The 6,453-nt window shown below is 47.2% G+C and overlaps 1 long non-coding RNA gene across 1 annotated transcript; it reads right to left on the bottom strand.

Annotated features, from left to right (window-relative positions):
* Positions 1–1,990: 1,990 nt before the first annotated feature.
* LOC112551563 lies at positions 1,991–5,947 on the bottom strand. Its single transcript, XR_003095864.1, has 3 exons — positions 5,891–5,947; positions 3,807–3,918; positions 1,991–2,879 (listed from the first exon to the last, which is right to left on the bottom strand). It is a non-coding gene; the product is annotated as an uncharacterized LOC112551563 (long non-coding RNA).
* Between the last annotated feature and the right edge of the window lie 506 nt (positions 5,948–6,453).

Genomic DNA, 6,453 nt, shown 5'->3' with positions numbered 1-6,453 from the left:
TGCGGGGCCCTGCCACCAGGCTGGTCCCTTTCTATAGTGGCAGGACCCAGCCCTGCATGTGGGGACCACGCAGAGCTGAGCTGGGTCCTGCCAGCCCTGGGGCTGTTCATGCTGCCCAGCTGCCAGGCGGCATGAGGATCCCCAGGGCTGGCAGGACCCAGCTTGGCTCTGCATGGTCCCTGTGTGCCGGGGCCAGGTCCTGCCACTATAGGAAGGGCCCAGCTGGGTGGTACGGCACGCAGGGACCGCATGCCATGCCAGGTCTTGTCACCGTTGGCCAGGCCCCAGGGCCGGCTCCCACCTCTGCCCCCTGTGCCTGGGGGGGAGGTAAGGACCTGGCCCAGCCCTATGTAGCTCGCTAGTCTGGCTTTGCACCAGAGTAGGTCACAAGGCTCTGGAAGGTGCGGCTCCTGAGTGCACCTTCTGGAGCCATGCAACCTGCTCCAGCGCAAGCCGAACTAGTGAGCTGTAGGGATCTGGGCCAGGTCCTCACCCCCCACAGTCCCGGGGACAGAGCAGCCCCAAGGGCAGCAGGACCTGGCTGGGCCCCGCATGTGGGGACTACATGCTGTGCTGGGTCCTGTCACCATTGGCCCAGCCTGGCCGGACTGCAGAGGGGCCCCAGGACCCAGCTGGGCCTCGCACATGGTCCCTGCATGCTGTGCTGGGTTCTGCCACCATTGGCCCAGCCCAGCTGGGCTGCAAAGGGAGCCCAGGACACAACTGGGCCTGGCACACAGTCCCTGCATGCTGCACCAGGTCCTGCTGCCATGAGACCAGCCTGGCTGAGTGGCAGGAGCAGCCCCAGAGCTGGCAGGACCTGCCTGGGCTCAGGGCATGGTCCCCCCGCTGCTGCTGTTAAAGGTTAATTACAGACCCTTAGGTGGGGCTGGGGCCCTTCAGGGTGGAGCTGGGACCCTGGGGGGGTGCCCGCCAGGGTGCCTGGGAACCTGGGCAGAGGGGCTGGGGCACTGTGGGGGATAGGAGCTGTGGCCCTCCAGGGTGGAGTTGGGACCCTGGGGGGGTGCCTCCAGGGTGCCTAGGACCCTGGGCAGGGGCACTGGGACCCTGTGGGGAATAGGGGCTGTGGCCCTCCAGGGGGGAGCTGGGACCCTGGGCAGGGGGGGGGCATTCCATGTGCTGGGGGGGCTGCACCCTGTGGGAGTCAGGGGATCCACCCCTTCTGAGCAGTCCCCCCACAATGTCCCCCACACCCACAGTCCTCCCAGCAATTGCCCCACTTCTACCCACAGACCAACCCACATCCCTCCATACACACACACCCGCCTTCCCCCACACCCCTTCTCACCCATTTTCTGCAAACACCACATCCCCTCATCACACACCCATCATGTGTGAAGAAAACCAAAAGCACACAACACATATAGGTATTTAGTATTTATTTTATCATGATTATACAGACACTGGTAGGCTTCCAAATTGCTTTAACATTGTAAATATACCAATAAAGCATTACCCAACTTATCACGGTCTCTCTCTCTGTCTCTCTCTCTATAGGAGTGTGTGTGTGTGTGTGTGTGTGTGTGTGTGTGTGTGTAGAGTGGTTTTTTGTTTTAACTGTGGAAGAACATGGATTTTGGGGTATTTTTAAAAATGGATTTGGGATGCTGGTGCAGCAGTCCAGTTGGCGCAAGGGGTGGTATCCCCAGGTATCAATTGGCTGGGCCCTAGAAGCTCCTCAGAGCGAGTAGCCCTGAGCTGCTTGCCAGGGAAGGTTTCGTATGGATGAGGCCAGGACAGGGCAGCTTTTTATACTGCTGGGGACAGCACAGGCGCTGACCCCAGGACTTAGCTCCCCAGATCCAGGAGGAGCCAGGCAGGGTTATTTTGCCCCAAGTGGCACAATTTGCTCCACAACAAAGTACATGTCTGAGCATGTGCACTGAGGCAAAAAGCCCCAGCTCAAATTTGCACCACTTCTATTTGAGCTGCTGCAAGCACACATGCTTGCATGTGTGGACACGCCCTTAATGTGCGGTAGACTAATTCTACTGAGACTTAGCACATCACAGCAAAAACTATGCTAATGCACAGTTGAATTAATCGCATCACAAAAAGCCTGTGCACCATTGCTGCATTTTTCTTGCATTTTCTGACAAACGCTTGCATTCTCTTGCATTTTCTGACAAACTCTGTTATAGCAGCATTGTACATGTTAATTTTTAGGCTTTCCCAAGTGTCAGTGGCTAAGGTGTTACGTAAACTTGCTTTTACAACTTTTTCATTGAATATTCTGCATTTTTTAATGTCTTTAGTTTGGCTGATGTCTATCTGAGAGTGACTGCTAGTTTTGCTATGGTGGATTTTTTTATATTGATTCTGACTTTGCAGCAGACTAAAACATGGTCAGTGTCACCATCAGCACTGTGATAAGACCTTGTATACAGTATTTCTTTCAGGTTCTGAGCAATTTCCTGTTTGTGGATGATGAGACCTTGATGGCCTACAGTGAATCTTCCCTGAAAAATCTCTTGGGCAGATTTTCTGACTCATGTACTGAGGGATACATGTACCACAGGGTGAAAGAACCAATATCTGACATCACTTTAAAGGATAAATCTCATGGTGTTGTTGACAGTTTTTGCTACTTTGCAAAAGATTTCTGCTGATCTGCTATGATCAGCAGAAATCTTGATCGTCAAACTGATCTGACAAACAGAATCAGAAAAGCAGCTATGAATTTTGGGCTATTACAAAAACATGCATGGAATATCAGCAAACTCTCAGCTAAGGTGAAGATACAAATCTGTGAGACTCGTGCGCTGTCATCCCCGCTTTATGGTTCAGAAATGTGGACTACATATGCTGGACTTATCAAGAGACTGAGCAGCTTCCACATGAGATGTCTACATAAGATCCTGAAAATAAAGTGGGAAGACAGAATACCAAAAACAAAGGTACTGGAATACACAGGACTGACACACTTAGAAACCACCATCAAAAATAAAAGATTGTCATGGATCAGCCATGTCAGGAGAATATGAGAAGACTGTATGCCCAAAAGTATTTTGTAAAGTGAGATTTGAGACCACTCTAGAAAAGCAGGGTTATCCTCTATGGCAATAACATGATGTGTGAAAAAATTATATGATGTCATTCAACAGCAACATACAAGGCTGTGAGGAGGGCACAGAATCCCAGTATCTGACATTATGTGGAGGGAACATATGGAACAGAGCACAGCTCAACATGAAGCAGCTTTGATCCAGAGAATGGAAGCAAAGCGAGAAAGAAGAAAACTATAAATTTGGACTCCTACTTAGATAACATATGGGTCTGTAAAACTTGTAACAATCAATGTTGCTCTTGAATTGGGCTTGTCAGCCACAAACAGATTCATTAAGCATCCAAATAGACCTCTTACATGGACACTGTGATCCAGAGGATTCATGGTTGTCTGCTACTACTACCACTAGAAAGCTATTCTGGAACCTTACTGTACTGTTGATTGGAAATGTTCTTCTAATTTTTAGCCTAAATTTATTCATAGCCATTTCTTGGGCTCACATTATCCTTTGTCTTAAATAGCTCTTTTTTTGCTCCCTGTGTTCCCTACCCTTTCCCTGCACCCAATGAAATTATAGACAAAAGTCCCATCCCTATCGGCCTTTATTTTACATGTTAGGGCGTGGGTTCACAAACAAGTTACTAGGATTTAACTTTTTCACAAATATCTCATTGGTGGTTCATATGCATTCTGTGATTGACTAAAACAACAAGACCTTTCTTCTGTCATTTTCAATTAATGATTTATTCTTGTTATTATTTCTCCAAATGAGTGATACCTTGCCTTCTGTGGTGTTGAATTTCATCCCAATTCTAACTCCAGACCTCAATGTCATCCAATTCTTCTTGCATGATATTCTGGTTCTTCTTCATCTTGGCAATGTCACCCAACTTTATATAAACAACAAATTTAATGAGATATTTGTATCGGGATTTTTTTTGAGAGAACAATTTATAGGTCAATGTTTGAAAAATGTTATTGCCTTATGTAATGATACATTCGCTTCATGCCAAGTCCCAAACTACTGTAAACTGTGACAGCTCAATTGATTTTAGTGAAGCTGTGGCAAGTTGCACCAGTTAAGATCTCACTGTTTCACCCATGGTTTTGTACACTTACAGAAAACTACATTATATACTAGAAAAAAGGTAATCATCCATATGCTGTATCACATACAAAAGATAGATATACATGTATACAGTAAAAGATTTCACAGTGTGCATTCCTTTCTCCTGTCCAGCAAAGAACAGTGAAAGTCAACTCTGGGAATTCTTAGGGTCTGTAATGAAGTTTGAGCAGGACTGATTTAGTGCATGTTATTTATAATTATTATTAGTTTATTATAGTGCCCATTTTAGGCTAAGTATTTCTAGAAAAACAAACTGCTCTTGCCTTAAGGAGCTCAGAGTCTATGGAGAAATAGAGGAATACATGAGAACATTTTTTTTCATTGCTACTGACTATTTGTCCTCTTTTGTTGCCAGTGGCTGCATCTATATGCTCTGAGGTAGGTTTACTCTAGAGTGATTTACTCAAGTGTTAAACCCACCATGGGGAGGCATCTACAAGTGCAGGGAAGCAGGAACAGATTTGCTGCTCATGGCAGCAGTCTGATCCCACCCCTGCTAGCCCTGCACCAGCCCCCTGCAGCAGCCAGGGGGAGCTCCAGACTCCCCCTGGGTGCTAGTCCATGGACTAGCAGGAAGCACAGGGCCAGGAGATGGCTGTCTTCTGGCTGGGATTGAGACATTGCTCACTGCCCCTGGGAGCTGCCTGATGCCAGTACAGGCTCCACCACTGGAGCCAGGGTGGGGACAATGTTCCCCCTGCCCCAGCATCAGGGAGCTCCCAGCCCCTGCTCCATGATTGCAGGGCCGTGGATAGGAGATTATTACCTCCCAGCCCTAGTTCCATGGTCATGGGGCCCAGGCTGGGAAATTTTTAGCTCCCAGCCCCATGACTGTGGAGGTCAGACTGGGAGATAAGAATATTCCAACCCCCACTCCCTGATCATGATCATGAAATGGGGGCTGGGAGATAAGACTCACAGTAATTTCTCTAATCTTCAGTAAAGTGTCTCATGTAGACATGCCTGCTATGTCCAGGGCTGAGTTTTTTGACATGTTGTTGGCCAGAATCAGGTTCACTCCAGCTACAGTTATAAACTCACCTTAGTCAGTTCATTAAAATAGTCTGATAATTGTTTCATGGCATCAATGGGAGCATCTGCTCATTTCCAACCCCACTGCACAGTATCAATGAGCTACTGCATAACAGTTCATTGCTACTGTGTTGTAGCAGCAGTGTCACGGCTAGTGTCCGCCAATGCTACATCACCTTAGTGACAATCTATGGCTATGTAGCATCTCATATAGGTGTGCCCAGTATAGTGCAATGCAAGGCTAGCATGCCAGTGCTTGAGTGCATAGCAAGACCATTGTCTTTAGGGCTAGGGACAGAAATGACATATAAACCAGGATAAGTGATAAGAAACCAGTTCAAATCTGTAACATAACAAAAGTTCAGTCACATAAACCATTTTCAGAATGAATGAACCTGGATAGACTTAACGGATTTAGGTTAAATCAGTTTATTTAAATTCTGTCCCAGATCCTCTCCAGATTCAAATTAACTCAAAGTTCCCTAGCATGCCAGGATACTTTGTACCTTCCCTGCAACCCACCCCCCACCCTTGCAGGGTGAGCAGGCTAGCTTTGGCACAAGCTGTCTGCTCCAGCTGAGTGGGGAGGCATGATCTAATGCCTCCCAGCTTTTGGCCTAGACCACTGCAGGAATTTACAGAATCAAAAGAGAATATATGTATACTTGCTTATCAGTTCAATCTGTGCAACTTAGACTAACCTGTGAAGACTGTTAGACCCCGACTCCATGCAGCGCCCAACAACTAGGAAGACGACGATCCAATTGCCCATGGATCCTGTTACTCATTAGCCAGAGCAAGCAGGGAGCAAAGACCAGCACACATTGCTCACAACAGCTTCATTCAGAATGGAGGCAGCTTCAAACAAGGGTCCCTCACAGACACACAACTCATGAACTAGTGGATGTGAACAATAGTTCTTTCCACATTTTATATACTTCGGTCTATGCTCATTAACATTTATCCCACCCACGTTCCTCCCGTTCCACCCATTTCTCCTCCCATTTCAAGCTCTGCCTCTGTTTACTGTTTACTTCATTAGCATGGACTTCCTTTGCATTTCCATGCCTTTTTGCTATGAGCGCATGTCCAAGGCCATGAACTTACTTCTTCGGTCAATGGGCAGACTTTGAATAAAACCCGGAAGTTTCTGGAGGCTTCTTCACCAATCACCATTCACCTTTTTGCATATGTTCATCTCAGATTTTGTTACCAATTATGTGTTGTTTTTCACATTCCAGTCTGTTTTTTTCTGTCCCATGTT

Source organism: Alligator sinensis, unplaced genomic scaffold (assembly GCF_000455745.1).
Source record: "Alligator sinensis unplaced genomic scaffold, ASM45574v1 scaffold834_2, whole genome shotgun sequence".
Lineage (NCBI taxonomy): Eukaryota > Metazoa > Chordata > Crocodylia > Alligatoridae > Alligator > Alligator sinensis.
This window is presented reverse-complemented; position numbering and strand designations above follow the sequence as displayed.